This window comes from Centrocercus urophasianus, unplaced genomic scaffold (genome assembly GCF_019232065.1).
Source record: "Centrocercus urophasianus isolate 14NV4802_14NV808 unplaced genomic scaffold, USGS_Curo_1.0 seq_37, whole genome shotgun sequence".
Taxonomy (NCBI): Eukaryota; Metazoa; Chordata; class Aves; order Galliformes; family Phasianidae; genus Centrocercus; species Centrocercus urophasianus.
This window is the reverse complement of record NW_024884944.1, coordinates 1,694,774-1,718,517: the sequence shown is the minus strand read 5'-3', so window position 1 is coordinate 1,718,517 and position 23,744 is coordinate 1,694,774. Positions and strand designations below refer to the sequence as shown.

At 49.8% G+C, this 23,744-nt stretch overlaps 1 protein-coding gene across 2 annotated transcripts in view; it reads left to right on the top strand.

Moving 5' to 3' along the window:
* SNX19 (sorting nexin 19) overlaps positions 1-23,744 on the top strand; it is a 103,142-nt gene that overhangs the window by 60,458 nt on the left and 18,940 nt on the right. For both annotated transcript variants that reach the window (XR_006171025.1, XR_006171024.1), the window contains one exon: positions 20,238-20,393. The gene's annotated coding sequence lies outside the window, so the exon portion shown is untranslated. The remainder of the gene's footprint in view (positions 1-20,237; positions 20,394-23,744) is intronic.

Here is a 23,744-nt window from a genome sequence, read left to right as displayed (position 1 = left end):
GGGACCTGATGGATCCTGTAGTTCAGCCCTGGGCGTTTGCACCCTCAGACGTAGCACGGCACCCAGTGAGCTCCCCTTCCTGCCCTCACAGGTTACCAACCAATGATGCGTGCAAGGGTTCCCAGTGCGTTTGCTCTCAGCTGCCTCCAGCACCCCATATTTGTTCCTATTTTAACGGTACAAAGCTGGCATTCTGCTCCCTGCTGCCCTCCCAGCAGGCTGCCAACACTTACTGCGTTCCTACGCTCTGGTCTCTCCCTCCCCACTGAGCTTTTCATGCCCCGCGAGGTGTCAGGATTTAAGACCAACTCCTGCAGCTTCAAGGGCCACCTCTGTTTTCCTTCGGCTCCATGGAGCATTCTGTGGGGAGAGCAGGAACCTCCAAAGGGAAGCGGTGGGGGCTACAGATCTATAGATTAAAGAGAGCAAGGGCCAAGTGCCAAAGTGCTTGTGTCACTTGCAGGAGCCAGGGCCAGGAGTTGGGCTCGGCACAACTCTTTCCATTGTGGTGACTCACTTGCTGACACTCTTTGGCTGCCCTGCTGTGCGGATGAGGCTGGGGGAGAAGCGAAGGAGCTCCTCCTTGCCCAAGGAATGGGCAATCCTGGGGGCATCCAAGCCCTTCTGCCCGTCATGGGGCTGTCCCACCCTTCTGCCCGCAATGAGGGTCTTGGTCCAGAGCTGTGCCTGCTGGTGCTGCTTTACCAACAGCCGTAGCTCTGGGTTGCATCCAGGAGGTTGGTTTGTCCCAGAAACTGGGAATTGTTAGCAGCAGAATCCACCAGGAGAAAAGAAAAAAAAAAAAAAAAAAAGCTAAAATACTCATGAAGTCTGAAAATCATCCAACGGTTTCCCTTTCAAGTATTACAGATGTCTTTCGTATCTTTCTCAAGTTGTCATACACGACAGTTCTCTGCATGTTCTCCTCTTTTGGTTTCTCTGTTGCTGTTCTGTGTTTCAGTGGGATGCTATTGAATATGGCATATAAGAATTGGCTCTCGACTCTCAGCACTGATTGCGTTTGTGTATGCAGAAAGAGAAATTGTTTAGGCTAGCTGTGTTCCAGGACTTTATTGCATAGCATCTGACAAGGTTACATGCAGCTTGTCTGGGCAGAGCTATTTTTAATGCTGTGCTCATCAGTTGTGACTCCTTGGGTTGTGCCTTCCATCAGCAGATGCCCAGTTGGACATGTTCTGCCTTTTGTACCTGCAGAGCTTCTTAGGGGCTGAGGAAACAGGAAATATTTTCTGTCACACTTTGAAAATAAGTTGTTAGAAAAACGTGCCCCTTGGTTTGGGCTTTTTGGGTTTGTAAGGAAGGAGTTGAAAGAATTGAACTAAATCGCTGTTTGTTTTGGTACGAAATACCAGATTTCTTATTTTTTAACAGCAGACATGCTTTCAGGTTTGGTTTTGCTGAAGGGAAGGAATTTCCCCTTTTAAAAGCCTCTTTTGGACTTGTTTTCTGCACAGAGGGAATAGCAGGAGGGAAAAATAATAACACAAATAGGCGAAAATTGCAGACGTGCTGTTCCTAAAGGGGGAGGAAAGCCACAGAATTGTGGTAGGAGCCCACAGGACGGTGCCCATGCTCCCAGGCCAGCTTCAGTGGCTGCTTCTCTTGTCACCCTCTGCCCACATCTGGTCTGCAGCCTCCAGAGCCAACAGAAGTCTTGCCATTGATTTCTGAGGCTTTCAGACAATGCTCTGTATGCATGCAAGCTAACGTGATCGTTAAACATTTTGCTAAGCTCTCTTGGCTTTTTCCATCAAATGCGTCATTTAAATAACCTAATTAAATGAAGTCCCTTCGTTTCAGATGATGTTTAGATGATGCATGTAATTGCACTGGAAGCGTGGCTGTCCAGCTGGCAGAGAGGTTAGAAAAGATGTAAAACATTTTAGTAAAAAGAAGGCCCTCCTCGAGTTTGGCCTCAGTGATGGGGATGGAAGACCAACATGTGGGTGAGAACAGCCACAGACACCGGGCAGTCCTCAGGGGTGGCAGAAACCAGTCTGGTTTTGGCTTGTTGCATTGCGTGAAGCTTGGGCTGGTGGGGTGCTGGGGTCTTATCTCACAGATGATGCAGGGCAACCTGATCAGGATGAGTTCTGCAGCTTTCTTGCTTGAAGTGATGACTGAACTCATCCTTCCTCCTTGTCCAGCTGTGTTGGGAAGCCTCTGTGGGGTGCAGGAGATGTCCAGGTGTCATCCTGCCTGCCCAATGTCAGGTGTTTGCTGCTCCCTCCGTGCACCAGGAGTGTCTCTGGGATGGGGCCAGCTCTGTGCAGGGAATATTTCCTTCGACTCAAGGAGTGAAACTCTTGGGCTCAGGCCTGGGCCATGCTGGGGAGGTGGTGTGGCTGCAGTAATGGTGCTCGTAGATCATTGGCCATCAGAGAGCAGCTGGAAAGATGGTGAGACCCCAGCATGGAGGCCTGCACCTGCTTCATAAGGGCTCCTGGGGCAGCATCACCCAGCCTGGGCTTGTCTTGAGTTCATCATAGGGACAAAGGGCTGTGTTGAATTGGCTCTGAGTGATGCTCATTGCCAGCAGCCTCCCCTGTGCATCCTCCTCCCAGAGCAGGCATAGCAAGAAGACAACCACGGCTCGCAGGGCATTTCAGTGAGCTCAGCTGTATGGAGACTGCACATCTGGCCAGCAGGGACACACATTCCCCAGATCCTCTTTTCAGCACCAGGAGCCAGTCCCAGGAATCCTTCGCCCTGCAGATTCGTAGTGCTGACACATCCACTCTGGCCACAACAGAGCAAATTGTTCCTTTTTATCCTGCTCCAAGTCAGAAAGTGCTCAGCATTTTAAATGAGATTTTCCAAAGGGTTCAGGCCACATCAGGTCCTGCAGGGATGGTCTCTTTCCTCCTCCCCATGTGCCTTGTTACAGAGTGAGCAGAATGCGTTTCACCTACAGCCAAACCCATCCTGCTCAATTACCACCCAGGGAGCATCCCTGCTCCATCTCAGCTCAGTAGTGCTCAACCAAGGATCTCCCCATTTGCAAACCTGACCTTGAGCATTCAGACACACAGGCTGCAGGAAAGCGATCCGAGCAGAACCCCCTGTGCTGTCACTTCCACTTACAGGTCTTGGCGGTGACATCGCCGCAGCAGTGAGCAAACAGGTTTTTGGCTGGGGCTACTGTCTGGGGAACCTGTGTCTGGCAGAGGGGCTGCCTCCTTCCAGCAAGGTGCTTGAGAGCCTTCAGGAAGGACGATCGAGGCAACTCTGTCATTTCCTCGCTGCCCTTTTGCAGTTGGGGCTGTTTTATTTGATCCTCGTGCCCCCCCCCCTCTCCTGCAGCACTGAAGGATGTCCTTGTCCCAAAGTATTTCTTTCTGCATTCTTGCAGCGTGAGCAAAGCAGGAGGGAAGGGGGCGAGGAGGGGAGATGGAAAGGGTTGGGAAAATTCTCACACAGGGCTTAGTTTACAAGGGACAGCTGAGCGTGTAAACCTGGTCTCCAAAGAGGGCTGTTGGAGCTGTTCTGGCAGTGTTTCCCCTCCTCTCCCCCAGCCTCTGGCTGAGCTGCTTCGAAGGAAAACAGAAAGGAAGGAGGCAGGGAGTGTTCCAAAAATCAGCTCTCCCACCCTTTTAATTCCCCCTAACTGAGAGGCGAAACAACAAACCTCAATGTGGGCAAAGCGTGGCAGATGGGGTCGGTGTGTGCATCCTGTGTCATTTAGTTGGGTGAGTGGGCACCAGGAGGGATGAATGTCCCCCCAGTGCAAGCAGCTGCTGTGAGATGACATTCCTCACCTCCCTCTTCTTCCTCCTGTCCTTTTCTTATCTGCAGTATGGCTTGGTATGAAAGTAGTTGGCATCAGAGTACCAACATGAGCAGTCAGTGGTTTTTATAGGCCCTTACAGGCTGGGGCTGTCTGGTGGGAGGGCAGGGAACAGAACAATTCAGACTTGGGGTTGCAAAAGGCTTTTTGCTTTCTGCAGATCTATTTATAAAATCGAGCGAAGCCAGCTTTCCAATGAGTAAAATCAGCATTTTTTTCATGTCATTTGTCCTTGCAAAGCAGAAGAGGTGGTGTTTGCACAGACACCCTTCCTTTCTTATTGATGCTTTGGCTCTCAGTGGGTCTGTTGACCTCTTTGGATAAAGTTCCTGTTGAGGACAGCCCAACAATGCCACCCTCTTGTCTGTAACTGAGGGTGCAAGGGGCTGTGGATCCTTAGCATGGTGCCCCAGCCATCACCCGCACTGAGCATCTTTGAACTTGTTACTAAAGCAGAGCAGAAGCTGACTTCTGCTATTGGTAACACTTGTGTTCTCATCCTGTCCCTCTGCAGCCAGTAGTGCTGTCAAAAGAAGGTCTGTATGTCTGCATTTCATTTACATCCCACGGCGTGTCTGTGCACACGCAGGTATGCCTGCATGCTACCTCAGCTGAGAAACAAGTGCTTATTGGAAACATGCTTGCTGAGAATTAACAGCCCCATACACATGTATCTCTCATTAAATGCTACGGGGTGGAGGTAGGGATTGCTGCCCCGGGCGCTCTCTGTGAGATCTCTCAGCACCATATGCAATAAATATGTTTTTAATAAGCAGTCATTAATGACTGGACAATAACAGCTTTATTAAGCTTAAATTAAAGGCATATTTGAGGGCCTTAATCTGAGACTGTATGGTGTAATGGAATGTACTGGAATTCAGCTTTTTATTATTTTATTTTGAAGCTTCTTTCAAGCCAGTAGTTGTAAGCCAGCGTGGGGAAAGGATGCATTCCCTGATGGCCTGGTCCTGCTCGGAGATCAGCTCGTGGCTGTCTACACGGAGCCTAAACCAGTCTGGGCATCCCTACTAAGGGTCTGTATTGTGTATAGGTATTGCTCCAGGGCTCTGAGCTCTCACCCTGAGCTTTGTCTCCCTGGGTGGGCACTGTTCACAGCCAGCCTTCTCCCTGCTGCTCTCATTCATTGTGGGGGCTGAGCTCCCAGCGTAGGCAGATAAAGGCTCTCAGAGATGGCTGCTGCTTAACCCCTGACTGCAGGAGGGTGCCTGGAGCTGGGACTTCGTGGGGTTGGGCTGCAGTTTGGTTCTGATGCCCTTCAGCTGTCCTTGAGTTTAGCAAGCACTGTGGGTGGAAAGCAAGCCAGCAGCCGTGCCTTGCTGTGGGACCAAGGTGAGGAGGCAGGAACAAAGGGAGCCAAGGAGGAATCTCACTCTTTATTAAATGATGATAAAACCATAGCAAAATAACAATAACATCTGGGCACAAATATCTGAAATACATTAAGCATGAGGGTTTGGCTGGAAGAATCTCAGGACAGCCTACAACAGAACCCCAAGCCATTGCTAAGCCATTCCCATATCCCATCTGCCCGTTTCACCACCCCTGCATCCTCCTGGCCACACAGGGACTGCTGAGCTCTGTATTTCGCTTCCTTAAGCAGGTTTGTTCCCCATTTGTGCTGTCTTCCTGAAACAGCTTTCTCTTGTAGGCTGGTTTTCAAGCCCATATCCATCAGCTTCCATCCTTCCTGGGCGTACCCTGCCCTGAAATGCAGAGGGTTGCACCCCTGGCTGGGCAGCACTGCAGCAGTGTTTGCCTTGGAGCTGGCTTCGGAGCTGCTCCATGCAGGTCCTCTCCTGCTCCTCCCCAGCTGGCTCTCCAAGCCCCAGAGCTGACCTGCAACGTGACTCGATGTGAATCAGCCCTTCCTCCGAACCCAAAGCATGGGACTTGCATCAGCCCTATTCCCTTAAATCCACTTAGTGTGTCCCTGTGACCCAGACCCTTGAACTCCCTGTGCTCCACTGCCTCAGCCCTGCAATCCTCCGAGCCCAGCTGTGCCCTGATCTGCTTCCCTTACCATCTGGGCTGACCAGGATCTTGTTGCTTCACTGACTCTCCAACTGTTTTTTGTTTTAATTTCAATTGACTTTTGAGAATTAGCATCATTTTCAGCTCTCCCTTCTGCCCCTCGTGAAGGGAACGATTCTTTCCCTAGCATTTTAAAGACAGCTTGTACCTAGGGACATAATTCCTAAGAAATGCTTTGAGCTGAGTCAGTCCAACATGTGTTGCACAAGTGTGTGTTGGAACAGATCTGAATCTGATTTCTTTTCCCTGGTGCTGGTTCAGAGGGCACTGCAATCAGGGCAGCGATGCTGCGAGATAGCAGCTGCTCTGTGCCCTGTGACATCCCTGCTTTGCACTGGACAAAATGAACCAGATTCTTCCCCAAATGCATCAGCTCCTCACGAGGGATCCAGCAATTTGGGTTTAGCTGCAGAGCTGGCTGAATATTCTTAGGATGAAATGGGTTGTGTATGTTTTAGCACCATGCTTTGCTCTGTTTTAACTGGAAAATGTGAGATGTTTCTGCAGAATATATAATAATATTTCAACATTAAAAGGAAAAAAAAAAAAAGCTGATTTTTTGGGGGGCCTGAAAGCAAAAATATATTAATTTCTGTCTGATGCTCTTTGAATTGCTCTTCTGGACTGAGGATGCGGTGAGGCAGGGTTTAATTGCATGAATTTCATTGCTGGAAACTGAGTTAATTTTTCTTGTGTTCATCTGAGGTGCGTTGGATGTTTGTGTTTGCCACATCAGTGCCAGCTAATGCACAGATGGCTTCAGGTCCTGCTGTAGCCACCAGCACAGCTTACCTCCCGTAGAGCTCTAGACTTCTACATATGATGCAAATAAAAGTCACATTGCTTCAAAGCTTTTTCAGCAAGCCAACCAAACTTCCCACCTCTGCATTTTGCAAGCTGGTTACTTTAGGCATGATAAATGCTTGGCTCCAGCAGAAAAGTCTGAGTGTGGCATGGCATCCCTAAACAGCAAACATAAGTTTTGCTAAGCAGATACAGCCTTAGCTTCTGAGCTGCCTTGAAATGCAAGGAGATGCTCTGTGAAGCAGAGCATCCTGATGGGTGTTGGCTTTTCCCTCTGATTGCGTTCCTGATCAGTGGGAGCCCTCAGCCACGAATTAATGGTTAGCACAGAAGGAGCAGGCTATGCTCAAGGACTTGCTGGTGGAGTGCAGTTGACTTGAGAATGGCCAAGCTAAAAACTTCAGAACTTCTCAGCTCTCTGCCTCACATGATCGTTTTCTCACAACAGCTTGCCAAAGTGTTTGGCTTAGCATTAATCGCTGCGTTTCCTCCAGATATAGAACAGTGTTGTGCAAGCCACTGGGTCAGCACTCAGGGCATGGGATATCAGGCCTGGGGTCGATTTAAATATGAAATTAGCAGCCTGTTCCCTGCTGAGGGCTCTGTCTGAAAGCACACGTGGACGTGCCTAAGTGCTCTGCTGGACCGGGAGTGTAAGGACATCAGTTGAGCAGCGAATGAAGTTTGTAAGCCTCATAGCCTCAAAACAGCACAGAGAGAGCATAGGGCTGCAGTTCCTTTACCTGTATGACCCCTTTAAAAAACATCTCCCCACTGTGGAGCAGAGCTGGTGTTTACAGCTCTCAGCAGAAGGGAACCTCCTGAAGCCAAACATCATTGTGCTGAGCCCTGGTAGAACTCAAATCTTTGGCTCCAGCATGTCTAGGGACTGAAAAGCTGATGATTAGATAACTGTAAACCATCCTGATTTTACAGCTCGTGCTGGCTTTGTTGGGAAAGGGAATGAAGCACACCAGGCTCCTAGGGCAGAGGGAGAAATGGTTTTGTGATTAAATTGGATTATTTCAGCTGAAGTGTCCGCCCCTGCTGCAGGGTTTGCTTCTGGTCTTGGGCAGGTCTGACTCCCCTGTGCTTCAGTTTCCCCAGTGCTGACCCTTTGCTGTGATATGTTGGTGGAAATGCAGTTTGAAAGAGATGCACTGCTGGAAGTGGGGTGCCCATTTGGGAGCACCAGCAGCTAATGCCTGGGGGCAGGATACTCAAGACAAAACATGCTCCATTGGGTGAGGAAACCCAAGACAAGGCGTTCCGTCGGTCTGAGTCCAGATGAGGGCACCAGGAACTCCTGGGCTCACAGCCTCAGGCCCAAACCTCCATGTCTTTCAGTTTTCCCACCTGCAGAGTGAGATCCCAAGTGCAATGCATGCAGCCCCACTCCGATCCCAGCCCTCTTCATCTCTCTCAGTGCTGATGGCCTTATCATCAAGAGGTTTGTTTCCTGCCAGGCTGGGAGTTCAGCCTTCTTGCTTCTTGAGAAAGACCCTCTGGGTGTGAAGCATTCCCCAGGTTGGGCCGTGTGTTTGGATGGTTGCTAAGCTTGTCTCATGGCTGGTTAGTGCCTGATGAGATCACGGTGCCATTTAGCATTTCGTGGCTAATTCAGGATTATTCATTAACAATCAAGAACAAGCAGGTGTGTGCATAGGCTGCCTTTGTGAGAAAGGACGTGAATTATTCAGGGGAACTGAAGTGCTGGTTGAGCTGAGGAGCTTCGGGGGTGGTGGAGATGGAGATTTGTTTTCTGAACAGCTGAATCTAAAGCTTTTTATGCCATTAGCCCTGCAAGTGTGGTGGTTTTCATTAATGACAGTGAAGGTAGCCTTCTGTCCTATGATAAGAGAGTGCAATGAAGGAATTAGTGGAAAAACACATCTTTATATTGGTGTGTGGTAGTGCAAAGGTATGGGAAAGCAGCACAGGGTCTGCTCGTGTCTGCAGCATCCCTGTTCAACAAAGGTTCCTGACGATGGTGCAAAGCTCTGCCCTCGTAATGCTCTCTGGTGGTCCCACAACTGAGGCCACTTTCGGGTGTTGCTGCTTTAGATCCTCATCCAGGCAACTGAGACTCGTGTCTCCAGGCTGATTTAGAGGTCTGACTGCAAACTCAAGGTCCACGTGCTGCCTGCCCAGGGAAAATTGAATTTGTGATGTGTCAGGAAAAAAAAAAAAAAAAAAAAGAAAAGGTTGACTTTTGCTGGAAGAGAAATACGGGATTAGTGACCAAAACTTGATCATTCTCTGCTCTAAGTGGAATTTCTCAGCATTCAAGTTCTGGTCGTTTTATTTTCCAATAAAACAGCTTAAGCACTTTCGAGGAAATCGGATGCTTTCTGTGAGCTTTTTTTTTTTTTTTCTTTTGCTTAATTGAAAGCACAATCTTCCATTGGAAAAATGATTTAATGGACATTTCTCAGGCTGTGCGAGCAGGGATTTTAGTGGGAATAGTTCCTCCTGCAGGGAGGAAGCCTTGTGGAAGAAACATGGAGCAAAACAGAGCTTGGGGAATGCAGAACAGCCAAGCTGTAACAGAGATGGTAATTACAGCTCTGCAAATGAAACGTGGAGAGTGCCAAGAGCTGGCACCAAGGGGAGTGGATGGAACCAAGGGGAATGGATGGAATGATGCTTTTCCTGTTCCTTCCCCAAGATGTGTGCCCTATCAGAGAGGCATCCCTCCAGGCAGTTGTGTCTCCCTTGGGACAAACTGCTGTCTTCATGGGGCTAAATTGTCCCAACGTTGTTTCTTCTGGGCTTATTGGGAGTTGTAAGTCATAGAATGGTTGAGTTGGAAGGGACGTGTAAAGGTCACCTTGTGCCTGGGTTAGTTCCTGACCTGGAGAGCTGGAGGCCATACCATGAGCATCCAGTGCAGCTTTTATGCCCGTTTCCCCAGGACCACAGTGTGCAGACTTGCATTTGATGTCATTTGGAGGTGAGAGGTGCTTGGCTTTCCATGCTGTTGGGTGAATCCTCGCTGTTTTTCACCATTACTTCTTCCTTTGTCAGTAAGGACTTCAAAACCTGTTTTCACTCCAGCCCAGGGACCAATGCCCAGCACTGCCAACTCCCACGTGAAGTCTCACTGCTCCTCCTAATGCTGGCAGTCAGTTCACTTAACTCTGTGTCTTGAAAATATGAAGGAGGAGTAAAGTAGAAGGGCTTTTGGGGGCAATGTGCAGGAGGGGAAGAAAAATGTGTGCTCAGATCCCACTAAGGGCTGAGTGTCTGGCTTTGAAAGGGATTCCAGCACCACCCGTGTTTTCCTTCCTCCACAATCACATCCACCATGCCCTGCTTTGAAGTTTAAATAAACTTAAAAGCGTATCTGCTGAAATATGTTACCCACGCTGCTCCGCCGGCCTGCCTTGTGGTTCCTGATGGGGAAACACACGTGGAAGGGAAGGGGAACACTGCTGCTCTGCGTCCAATCTGTACAGAGACAGATGCTGAAACAAACGCAAAGGAAATACCAATATTCCAATGCCTTTTCTTCACCCAGTCTGTTTATGTAAACCCAATGTATGTGTGTTTTCCTAACAGTAAGGTTAACCTTTTTTTTCCCCCCCCTCTTTTTGACAAATAGTAAATTCACTAAGAAATGTGGCAGAGAAATGAGTCACAAATACCAGGCTAATTTGGCAAGTACGTTTGGGCCAGAGAAGGACCTTTTTTTTTTTATGTAGAAATGTTTTGCTTAGACATTTTTCAAAATAAACCTTTTTGACCCTTCATTCTGGATTGGGAATGTTCAAAAATTGACAGCGACTCGAGGAATACAATGTCCTGCTTAACCAAAAGAGTAAACCAATTAGCAGAACGAAACAAAGTGGAACGCAGTGCTAAACTGGAGAAAACATTGCCATGACCCAAAGCATTCTGTTTAGATTTATTGGTTTTTTTCCTGAAAACTCTGTGCTATTTGTGACCCACACTGAGTGCTCCTCTCGCTTTGCTTCCCTTCCTGCTGCTATTCTCACCACCATGGCCACAAACCCGTTTTGTTCTGCCCTCAAATTATCCACACACGCTCTGCCTTTGCTCTCTTGTTTCCCCAAGGGAAGCCAGCTTGCTCTCACCTCCACGCTTCAGCTCCTTTCCTGCTTGGCGAAACCCATTCTGAGGACAAGTAATGGTTTAAAAAACAAAAATACAGCATTCATAATGATCCATCCCTACTGGTGCTGCCTCTTATTGGAGCACTGGATGCTTGCTGAGTGTCTTAGAGCAGCCCTCGCTCCGTAGCTCCCTGCTGGCTCCAGGAGGATCGTTTTGGAGCTGTGCTTTGGCACCAGGCTCCCTCCAGGCCCCACCGAATTTGCACCCAGACCCACCCAGCCCCACGCCTGCTTTAAATCATCCGCAGCCCATGTAAGTGGTGGTGATGTCAGCCTGCCCATCCCATGCACCTTTTAAGCATAATCCCACCCCAATTTCCCTCCCAGCCAGTTCCCACACCCCAGGGTGGGGTGAGACTGCGAGCACCTTGGGAGCAGAGGGGTCGGAGCTGGCACCCACATCCTGCATGGCAAAGGCAACCGACCCTCAGTCCCAAAGCCATCTGGTCTTCCCGTTGCTCCAACTGCCTGAAAACAGCTTAACATTGCCTTATAAATGAGCTAATAGACTGTGGTCCTATAAAACACAGAGCTCTGCTCCAAGGGAATCCCGGACCAAACCCCTCTGAGGCTTTGGCAGCTCTGTAGGCTTTAACTGTGAGGACCACCTGAGCACCTCAGATGGGCACAGATCTCAGGGAGCCTCAAGCTCTGTGTCCTCCCAGCATCCCAGGGCCAGCTTTGTGCAGCCCAGCCCACGGGAAGGACTTTGCTGTGGTTTATTGGCAGCTCCTCAAAGCCTTATAATGAAGAAAGTGCTTGTGGTTCAATCCAAATGAGTTTTGTTGGTTTTTCTCAGCTAGTGAAAAGTCTGAAGGGTTTCTTATCTTGCTTCAGACGGTGGGGATTTTTTTATTTTTTTTTTCCCATTCTGATTCTAACTGAATTTAAACTATGGAAATTGGGAAGTGGCAATCTATTTGAATCAGAAAATCATAGGCATGGGTGGAACCAGCGCTGGGATGGCTCACCCACACATGTCCAGAAAGGACTATTTTTACTCCCTCAGGATCATCCCGTTTCCTTTTGGAACAATTTGCAGGGCCAGTGTGAGCTCGTGCATTTTGCTATTTGCACATCCCTGACAATGTCCTGGGTAAAAAAAACCTGTAGGCAGATGTACCTGATGTGGCCAGGTGGTGTTTTCCCCTTATTTCCCCTCCATAGGGCCATGCTGAGAGCCCATTGCATGCCAGTGGAGGGCAATTACTCAGTGCTGCCCTGCACAGAGCCTTTTTCAGGTGATTTTTCTACTTTTTCTGGCCCTTCCTGTTTTTCTGGCAAGGCTGGCAGGAGAAGAGCACTCTGCTGCTGTGGTTGGGAGCTACCAGGAAGATGAAAACAAGGGAAACTTTTACCGGTGGCTCGAGGCATCCAAAAAAAATCATTTTTGCAGTGATTTGGAGCCACAGATATGTTTGGGAGCGGGCACCTCAATAGTGCCATTCATTGGGAGCCCACGGCCCTACATGGGGACGGGATCCTCAGTGCGTGAGGAGGTGACATGGGCGAGGAGCAGCCGCCCTTGGCAATCCCTTGTCAAAGCAGGGAGGGACTGCTGTAAAGGCCTGCTAAAGCAGGCACGGTGCCTCTCCTGACGTTGCTCTGCATTCTCAGCCACCGAAGGTGGAAAAGCTGGGATGTGGATGTGTGCTCCATTGGGACCAAAAGAATGTTTGTTTGCACCAAGCGGAGCTGAACAGCCAGAAGGATCCCACCCAGAGCATCCTCGGGGTCCTGGATGGCACATCCCAGCACTCAGATCCCAGCTCTATCCCAGGATGTGCTGTCACCCGTTCGCAATGGGGTTCGAGCAGGGACGTGTCCCAGTGGGATGACCTGTGGGATCTTCAGCTTCTGCAGGCACGTGGAATCAGCACCTGGCAGGAATGGAGCTGAGGATTTGCTGAACTGGGAATGGAAACAATCTGCAGTTCAAGCAAAAGGAGGGGGGAGACAAGAGGGGTCCTAGGAAAAACAAATATTTTCAAATAAGTTTTCTGTTAGAAATGCCTAAGCTGGATGTTTCTCCTCTCGCAAGGCTCAGGCATATTCTTTTCAAAGGAAGCCTGAAACCTTTTAAAGAGAAATATCAAAGGAATCATTTCTTTTCACTGACATTTTTCATAAAAACAAAATATATTTCTTGACAGGCCACGAAGTGACCCAGATCATCAATCCAAATGCAAACGGGCGTTCAGGAGAGCTTGCAAACATATCAAAGAATTCTGGGCCAGGCCTTTCCTTTCCATTTTCACTGCAGCTGCTGCCACTGCTGTCAAGAAACATGAAAACAGGGCAGGGAAAATGCCTCCTTGTGCGTGGTTTTGGCGTGAAGGCTTAGAAGAGCTGATTTTGTGCTTACACCCCGTCCCTGGGCTGTTTGAAACATAAGCTGTATATATATGTATAGCATTGAGCACAAGGCAGGTCATCAGGCCATGTCACTTGTCTCCCTTCCCAACCATTTATCTCTGGGGTCCCAATTGCTTGTGTTATTCCAAAAATGCTGATGATGTCTGTGCTCTGGATGGATGGAAAGCTTCTCCCAGCAGTTGCCTTCCCAGCTCTTTGTTAGCCGTGCTGGTAATGTTGCAGTAGCAATTAGCAGCTCATATCAGACCAGGGGCCCCACAGCACTGGGACCATCTAGGCAACAACCTAATCCCTATTACCTGTAAGCAACCATGTGAAATAATTCTTGCAAGGAAGGAGGAGATCTTTGTTCACTAAACTCATGCCAGTTCATCCACTGACCCTTGCAGTGACGTGAGAGAATCATTCCCGGAACATGATTCCAAATTGCTTAAGAAACTAAGCTCTAAATCTCACTAGCATTAAAGGTTCTTTGGCAACTTGGGAACATGGTACCCTTCAGGGGCCAAAAAGAGCCGCAGTTTTCAGCTGTGTCCTCCAATCTTAACAAAGGATTCCCTCTGTGAGCATCATGGCCAAAGCTCATCTGCTGTGCACCAGGAGGGACGGCGCAAAGCTGCGTCTTCCCAGGACTGAGATCGATGGCACAGGAATTAACATCCCAGAAAAATGCTTTTGTCTTTTTGCACTCAGCTTTTCAACAACAACAACAATATATATATATGCATATGAAAAAACAAGATGGGAAAAGTGATAGATATTGCCATGGGAAAAAGTTGTACTTTCCAGAGCAGACTGGAGATATTATTGGCACAGCTGCTCAGGCAGTGGGGGTCACTGTCCCTGGGGGTGTTGCAGAGCTGTAGGGATGTGGCTCTGAGGGATGTGGGCAGTGGGCACGGTGTGGTGGATTGGGGTTGGATTGGGGATCTTTGTGGTGTTGGCTTTCGCTGTTCTTCCAAGGTGTTCAGGTCTGGGATGCAGCACAGGGGATGTGACCACCCTAAAGCTTTTCCTGGGATGCACAGGGATGTGAGCAGCGGCTGCAGGATGCTCAGTTCCCAGCCACGCTGAGCACTGAGAGGAGCTGCCCTTATCTCGGGGTATTAGCACTGCTATAAACCTGATAATGCTGGAGTTTCCCATAAAAATCCAAGAGGTGGGACTCCCATGGAACGGAGGCTTCTCAGCATCGGTGCCACATATGGAAATAGTGCAGAGGCTGCGTTTTCAGCCGCCACGACTGCAATTTGAAGAGAAAAAGAGAGGTATTCCAACTATTTTGTCTTTAAAAGGAAATACTGAATAGCTTATGGATAAGACATTAACAGGCCTAGACCACTCGTGGTCATTAAAGAGCCCTCGGCTCTATTTGCGGGAGGGGAACCGGGGGTGTTAGTCTTGGACTGCAGCCCAAATTCCAGTTTGAGGAAACACATCCCGACTACCTAAAATTCCACCTGCAATTGGACTCAGGTACCAGGCCTCTGGTCCCTGCCATCCGTGGGTCTGAAGTATTGGGTACCTCTGTACATCATCAGTGCTACCAGGCAGAAGAGCTGTCTCAGTGCACCCAGTTCAGCTCGGGGTCTGGAGTTCATCCCCCTGCAGGAAAGCAAACCCCTCACTTCGGGATAGGAATTATGGTTCTGACCTCAAGCCTTTATCTTTAAAGGGAAAAGAGTTCTTCAGAGGTGGGATGGGTCCTGTGGTGGAAAGCTGTGATGCTTCCTAATCAGAAACACAGGGAGCAAAGGGATAGTGGGGTCCAGCACACGTCTGGTCCAGCATCCCTGCTCCAACTTCAGCTTTCTAATGATGTGCTGCCCCTGCATCAGCCCTCACCTGCAGTTCTGCACAGCGTTTTGTGTCTCTTCTAGGGAGAGTGCCATCAACAACCCTCATCCTCGTTTTGTAGTAAATATCCCCTCCCATCCTGCAGCCCTGCCTGCTCTGTGCAGCCACTGCTGCATTCCAGCCTAAAGGTGGCCCCACTGCGGCCGTAGGAAAAGTGATGTGCACAGAGCAAGAATCCCTCCAGATGAAAGGTGGTGATAGTTGCAGACAGTTATTTTATCTTCCTCTGACTTTAAAGATAACACGCTACCAGCATGTGAAAGGGCATCATTTTTCTTCTCTGGGAGTTATGATCTTGGTCCTGCTCCACCCCACGGATTACAGCTTTGCAGTGGAGCTGTTATTGCTTAAAAAGCAGATCAAATCACACATTCCCACCCTTTTTTTCACTTCATCTTCTCTGCGCCCCAGAACTGGCATGCTGATGGCAGAGAGCAGCTTACCTTAGCAACCGCTCCCGCAAATAGGGCTCAGGTTCCCAAGTGCACAAGGAATTGCAAATTGGAGAGAAACTGTGCGTTCAGATATAAATATTTTTCACACCTTGGCAAAGCATGTTTCTCCTTGACTTTCTGAGCAATGATGTTCTCTGCTATCACAGCTTTGCATTTCATGCTGTCCCTGGAGGACTTTTCCTGCCCATCTCAGCGCTAACGCTGCAAACAGCAATTGTGATGTGAGAAGGGGCTGCTCAGAACTGCATGGCAGTACAGTGGAGCATCCAAGGAACAAATCTGGTTATGGCCCTGGCACGTTTAATCCCAGGCACATCCCTTGTTTGATGGGGCAAATCTTAGATGAGGAACTTCACTGATGAAGACAATTGTGGGGCTGGAAGCAAGGAGTGATTTGTTGGCTCAGATGAAACTTGAGGCAAAATCCACACCGATTCTGAGGATGCCAGAATTTCACTTGAAGCTTTTTCTGGCATCCCAAACAGAGCACACGGTGGCTGAGCTGAAGGAACTGCTCCACGGGAGCCTCCAACCCAGCCCAACATCATCCCAACCCAACCCAATATTATCAGTTGTAACAGGGTACTAAAGGCAGCTTTTCCTTACTGCTCTGTCACAGCCACAAGACATGTGAGTGGCCCGCTTCACCCAGCTATTTCCCCTGGTTTTCAGCCTTCTGCTTATTTGTAGGAGGATGTTTGTGCTTTCACCACCAGGCACGTGCAGCATTCCTGCTGTTTTAGAGGACCAGCGTATCCCAAGCATCCTCCCATGGGCTGAGGGAGCGGTGCATGTCAGAGACCAGCGTGGGTGAAGGATGCTATGAGCATTCCCATGGGAGCTGGTGCATTTCGGGGCAGGTTGGGGTGTCGGGGATGGGCTGGCCTTGCTATGAGAGGTTTCCATTTTCCACCTTCCAGGCAATCGCCGAGGAAAGAGATTGTCTCATTTTTTCGTGTACGTATATCTCGTCTCATGGTTGCCGAGGCAACACTGTATATGTTTGCAGGCTGGAAGGATCTGGGGATGGAAAATGAAGCCAGGGAGTGGACCGAGGAGAAAAGTCCAGCAGGAATTTTCCTCTGGTCTTTTGCGGCCGATTGGTTCCCACTAATTTAAGCCCCTCTCCTGGGATTAGTCATCAAATCTGAGATTTCCATTTTTATTATTTTAAATCAACCACGGCTGCTCCTGGGAGGCCGTTTTTCATGTTAGAAATTAACCTCGCTGAGATGCAGCTGGTGGGGGCTGCGGGAGGGGAGCCAGCAGTGGGGTAATACCATAGAAACACAAACAAGGTACAACAGCTCTGCTTCCAGCCCTGCCTCGGGACACCTGCGTTGTCCCACTCGTTGCCTGTGCTTGGTTTTAGGGTTCCCCTGGCTCAAGGCATTGCTGGGGTGAGCCTCATTTCTTTTCCTCTCAGCTTTAGGGTCATAGGGCTGCAGAGGTGATGGAAGAAGAGGGCATTCCCCACCAGTGTACAGGGACACGGTGATGTTCTTTGCATGGGAGGGCACGGCGCAGTGCTCAGAGCAGCACACACAGTGTTACAGCAGAGCGTTTTCAGCTGTTGGGAAAAAGGCTGTAAAACACAATTCCCACCATCAGCAGCCCTGTGGGCCCGGGGTACATCAAATCGGGTATTTTGCCTCTGGCAGCAACCAAAACCTGATGCGCCAGCAGATGGTAAACCCTCAACCTTTAATTGTTTAATGCCACAGCCAGCCAGGACGTTTTTTGTGATCCCATTAATCTTTGCTGTGAAGGAAAGGCTGTTATAACCATATCCATAGCTTGCAACCGCCTGGTCATTCCCATCATCTAAATAACCAGCTTTCTGTAGCTACCCCCCAATACTGCAGGTTAGCAGAAGAGAGGGAAAGATGCTGCCTGCAGCCTTTAAAACCCCCAAACTATCAGCAAAAAAAAAAGAGGTATAGCATGAGTCTCTGTATCTCAAATGGAGATGGGCAGCATCCCAATGGGAGATGGGCAGCATCTCTGTGCTGCTTGCCTGCACCCCACCTGCTCTCCAGCTCCATCACATTCATACAAAGGGAAGGAAAGGAAGCATGGGAGGGAGGGGGAGAGGGTGTTTCTGGTATTGAGCAGCAGTGCAGGGCCATTTCTCTCGGCAGCTGACAGTGTAAATGCATTTCCTGGCAAGCTGCTCGCTCTGTATTAAAATTCTTGATGAAGATTATTAAAGTGTGTTTATGAAAAGCCTGCGAGTGCTTCTTGGACTCTGAGCTGGCTTTTCAAAATGAGATGTTTGGGTGCGGGCTGAGCGCTCGCGGGTTATTAAATCCAGCCTGCCCCAGCCCCAGTGCACGGGGTGCAGCTGCCCACGCAGCCTGTGCAGCCCCTCACCATGCCCAAAGCATTGCTGCAAAGACACTTGGGCATGCTGCAAGATTGAAGGAAATGCTCATGACCCTCTGAACCCAGCTCGGGCTGCAGAGGTGTGATGGGGGATGTGGGGCCATGCTCCAGCCCCTCTGGGGACTATAGGGCTGGAGCAGTGAGCCCTGCTGTTTGTGCTGGCAGAGCTTTGGGAGATGTGTCTGCACTGGAGACAGAGCCCTCCAGTGCCACACACAGAACATCCCACCCACTGTGCCATCAACTGTGCTGACACCTTGAGGTCCCCCAGCACCACGTAGCCACCTGCACTCTCTCCTGACCCAGTGCAAAAAGCCCCTTGCACACGCACGCATGCACAGATTCATGCACACCCACCTCCATGTAATCCCTTGCACACACGTGCAGATGCACACACAGCTTCATGCACACCCCTTGCACACACACACACACACCCGTGCTGCATGCACACCCCATGCACACCACGAGCGCCCGGGGCAGCAGCTTTGGCCCAGGGCTTGGCTCACTGTCCTGCATGCTTTCCCCTTCCAGCTTCAAGCAGGATTTTTAACATGGGAGACCAGGTTGTATATCTAAATATATGTCCTTTAAAAAAAGATGTTTCCAAGAACAATGGTGGAAGCAACCCAAAAATGTGCTAAGGAGGACGAATGCATCAGGACTGGAGTCCAAGCAAAATATCGGAAGGGTGAATCAGAAAGGAGGGAAAAAAATAGGAACGTATGGAGTTTTTAAAAGTTTTTTTTTTTTTTTTTTTTCCTTTTTAATGTTAATGGCAGTTTTTCAATTTGAGCTTCAAGTGCTGGAGAAATGTGTCAACTGCTGCTGCCCTGAGCCATATTTTGGAGGGGTGCAAAAGCATTGTTGTGGTGACAAGTTCAAGATGGTTTCAATCCAACCCCTTTTAGCCATTGCAAAAAATGTCTTTGCTATTATTATTATTAATTGGGCTCATTAATTTGTGTCCTGCACTTTCCCTCAGCTCCTCTGTCTCTGTGCAGAGTGATTCCCCCGGTGGCGTTTGATTAGTGGGGCTAATTAGAGCCCACTTACACAGGTTGGTCTCAGCCACAGCTCCCCAGTCCCTCCCAGCTGCAATCAGAAACAACTCATAGAATCATTCAGCTTGGAAAAGACTTCTCAGACCCCCAAACCCAACCCCAGCCCACCCCATGCCCACTGCCCACCTCCCTCAGTGCCACATCCCCACGGTGCTGGAACACCCCCATGGTCAGTGACCCACCACCCCCTGTGCAGCTGTGCCTGTTAACGGCAGGGAGTGATTTATGGCAGCTTCTCAAAGGGTGAAAACTGAGCTTTTCTTAAATCTCTCTATGGGGAAGTCAGGTATGCACCCATGGGGTGAGCAGATGGCACAAAACCAACATGAGTGATGGTGGAGTGATGAGGACAGGGACAGCCTGTGTCTTATGGGCATGGCACTGCTTTCAGGCTGCAGGGCTGGAGCACGTCATGGTGTATGGTCATGAGCACACCTCAGCTCTTGGGTTTGCTCCTTCCTTTAGGATTGGCTCGGCCCATTTATTTGCCTGGAGCTCTCTGAGCCCCGCTCCCATCTTAGTGGAGGTCGCAGCCTAAAGAGCCTAAAGAGGACTGATTGCAGAGGGTGGATGGAGAGACCATAAAATCAAAAAAAAAGCAATAAAATCTTGGATTTGATTGCACAAAACAGGAAGAAAATCCATTCTCCAGGCCAATCAGGATGGCCCAGGCAGAGGTGGGATCACTCCCAAGTTCATACTTGGTGACTGCAGCATCCGTCAGGGCTACGGACAATCTGCGTCTCATTAATCATCCCATATAAACAGAGGGGGACTCTCTGGAGCAGAGCGGTGTCGCTGGATGAATGGCCTGCTCTTGGAAAATAAACATTTCCAACTCTGCCCCGGCGTTTATTTTTGCAGAATGCCTTTGCTGTGCTGCAGTGCTTTGCTGACAGCAGGACACGCACTGCCCTGGGACAGCCCAGACCCATCCCGGGAGGCCTGGAGTGATGCAGAGTGAGAAACACCCCCCATAGAATGGCATTTTTTGTACAGAAATTGGGAGTTTTCTTCTTTCCCATCTACAAAAGGCTGCCAGGTGCAGGCTGGGATCCGCGCTCACCCAAACATGCCTTTAATTCTGATTTATTAAGATGGTTATTGTATAGATGATTAGAAACATATTCTGGGAGATTTAAGGGCCTCAGAGCAGACATGCAGCCATTACAGAGCTGTTAATCCTCTATAAATATGCTTTTAATCATGCCAGTATTTAACATTCGATAACTGTCCTATTAAATGTAACATATAGCTGGTGGCTTTGATATCAAGAATGACAAGCTGTTGCTCTCTCCCACAGGCTCACTGACTTCTGCTGCTCAGGAAATACCCCCAAACCCACCTGTGGATGCTCACCCCAACCCTCACCCTCCCACCCCAAGGCTCTGGGTTGATGCTTGCACATTCCTGCACGAGGACCACCAGCAGTAGAGGGATTTGCTGCAGGCTGTGGCAGGTGAGTGCCTTTTCACAACTGGGAGGGATCACTGAGCCCAACTCCTTTTATTGCTGCCTGCTTGTTCTTTGGCATCACTCAGTGCATCTGCTGCCTTTGCCCTGCAGAGCTGCATGCAGTTCTGACATCAGGAAGAGTAAATTCTATGACCAACCCATATTTTGGGACTTTTCTGGTGGACAGAAGGAAGCAAGCAAACCCCATACGCTCAGTTGGTTATGAATGACATAACTTGGGCAGGTTCCCATGTGTCTGTTCCCCACGGTGGGCAGGCTATGGGAGAAAGCAGGCTGTGTGTGTGAAAAAAAACAGTAAATGTCACTCTGTGACATTATTTTAGCTGGAAAATGCTCCCCATCACACCACTCATCCCATACGTCCCACAGTGCTTGCGGCTGCCCTTTGCTTTGCAGGAATCCCAGCATGAAATGATGTCTGTGGCACTGCTGGGCCCATGCCAAGGGCTGAGGTATCCCCGTCTGCCTCGGCTGTTGTGCTTCCTTTGTTGATGGTTCTGCAAATCGATGTTTTGTCCCCAACACCGCCCGGCTGTCCCTTGGCCGGGGCAGGACAAGGGGCCATTCTTCATGGAGAACAGTTGGGGATCTCATGGCAGGGTGGTTGGCTTCCAGCCATCGCCTCCCACCGCCCTCCACACCTCGGTCACAGCTGGGCCATGCCATCCACTGGGACCCGTGCCATCTGTGGCAGGGGACAGGAGCAGCCAGCAGCAGCCAGGGGTGGCCCTGTGTTCACAGCGCATCGCAGCAGAAGGGCTCAGATGAGAGGGGTATGGAGATCTTAAGGTGCTTTCTTAGAATGGGTTCGTTTGCACATTTCTAGGAGGGGTGTGGGGCAGCAGAGTGCTGTGTGATGCACGGTGCTGTGTGATGCACAGTGCTGTGTGATGCACGGTGCTGTGTGATGCACGGTGCTCTGAGCTGCTGGCTCACTGCCGACAGCACAAATGCAACAAACAAATGGCTCCCCCATCTCCTGCAAACCCAGGAGCAGGCCAAGAAGTGAAGGTTAAGGCCCCCGCTGCTCCCAGCTCCGTTTCCAGCACCTCACCTTGTGCCTCGGTGCCTCTCTGTGCGCTGAGCCAGGCAGGCACTTGGAGCAGGAGCTGTTTGCTTTGGCTCACAGCAGGCTTTGTGCAGCCGCCGGCCAGCTTTCCACAGCCCACCCTATGGACATCCCTCCCCGAGCACCTACCTGGGCCGCCGGCACCACCGCATATTTTGGCTGTGCTGTGCTGTTTCTGTGCCGACCTCCCCCTGAAGGTGTCAGCCGGGGGGGCTGTGAGGACCTGCCACCCCCTGCCCATCTCTCTGTGAGCCATCATTTCCAGCCCTGGAATATTCCCTGCATCTTTTTGCATCATTCCCTGTGGGTTGGGAGTGTGGTGTAGCTCAGGATGCAGGAGGCTGTGTGAGTGAGGATGCTCAATGTGGAAAGAAAGGGGAAAATAAATCACAGCTGTGACTTTTAGCCCTTTGCAGTCCTCAGTGCTCAAAGTAATGCAGGATCTGAGAGAGGGCAGGGGCACGACTTGGTGCTGCTGCTCACCTTCCCCAAGCACAATGCGTTCAGAATCCTGAATAGATGTTTTCATCACATCAAAACCTGCCTGCAAAATGCTGTCTGGCAGAACTCTATTCAGCTGGAAAAACACCGGCTCGCTCTCGCTTTGAGTTATCTCCATGGACCTCATACAAAGTCTCATTTATTCGCTCCCTTTTCGGATGGCCTCCACTTCTCCATCTCCAGGCGTTCACAAATCACGATTTGCATCTCCAGCATCAGCGCTCAGCAAGAACTCTCTATTTCATTTTGCTTCTGTTGCTGCCGTTTCTTCTGCCTTTTGATTCCCTCTTGGATGTCTTTGAGCTTTTTGCTGACTCTGAGAGCTAGAAAAATGCTTTTTTCTTTAGTGCTTCTGATGCTAATGAAATTTTTCAGCCCCAGCACATGAAATCAAGCAAGCATTTGGTGTCTGTCAGCTCCCAATGAACTTATCTGCACTGCAGTAGGGCTGGCTATGTTTAGGGCTATAACACAACAGCACGAAGTCATTGTTATCCTAGGACCATGCTGTGTTATTTCTGTCCATCCTGGTATCTGGGGGGAGCAGGGACACTTCTGGCCTCTCCAACTTAGTATTTTCCTGGGGGAAATCTGAGTGCAAACAGAGTAAGGCAGTACATCTATTTAGGGACAGCTGGGGAGGTTCATTTTTTGCCGAGTGCAGAATTTGCTTTAACAGCTTTGTTCAGTTCTCACTGAGGTTAAATCTCTGCTAAAAGAGCAGTGCTGCACTGCACAGCTGCCCAGGGAGTGGGGGGTCACTGTCCCTGGGGATGCTCCATAACCATGGGGATGTGGCACTGAGGAATGTGGGCATGGTGGGGCAGCTTGGGGTTGGACTCAGTGATGTTGGAGGCCTTTCCCAACCTTTATGATTCTATGGTTCTGTACTCCGTGTGCTGCTGCCTGCAAACCAGGCCTTGGGCTGCTTTGGGATGGGGCTGTCTCCATCAGTGCTGGGCACAGATTGGCTGCGTGGGGGCTGTCAGAATGGGAAACCTTCCCTAGAAAACCCCTCCTGGCTGCAACTCCTCCTTACACCTCCTTCAGAGCCTCATACAGCTTCAGTCTGCTCCTAATGAAAGCAAGCCAAACCCTGCCTGCTTCCTACCACCCACAGGCAGTCAGTCCACCAGGCCCAATTCTGGCAAACTGGGCAGGGTTAAACCTACCCTCAGTGCTACCGGCCCCTATAAAGAGTCTGACAACAAACCACCCCAAAAGCATGAAGGACATCTGTCCTCCCCCGGCATCTCCACCCTTCTGGTGCTCCCTGACACCAACAGATGGAGGTGGCCAAGGAAGGCCACAAAGTTACTTCATCCCTCAATCATTTTCCCCCCTTTGCCTTCGTTAAACTGCAGTGCACCCTTCAGTGCGAGGAAATGGCATCCACGTTCCTCTTTTACTGCTCACAACTATTCGGTGATTAAGAAAATGGGGGAGCTGGGGGCACTCATTCTTGACCTCAGGGAAGGCAGGAGGCTTATAAAAGCTGTAAGTGCTGCAGAAATTATGAGGCAATTAAAAATCAGGGCCAGAGCTGGGCCTGGGACAATAAAAACGAGAGGAACTGATGTCAGCCCCGTGCAGGGCGTGGGGAACCACGACCTGTTCAGCCCCAACTGGAAATGCAGGAGCATTCGTCTCAGAGTTTACCAAAGCTGAGCTTGGGTTTCTCGAGCTTCCAAGAGCCAATGAACCCAAAAATCAATGGAGATGTCAGTGCAGATTAGAAGGGTGCGTTTTCTAATCGCAGCTCTC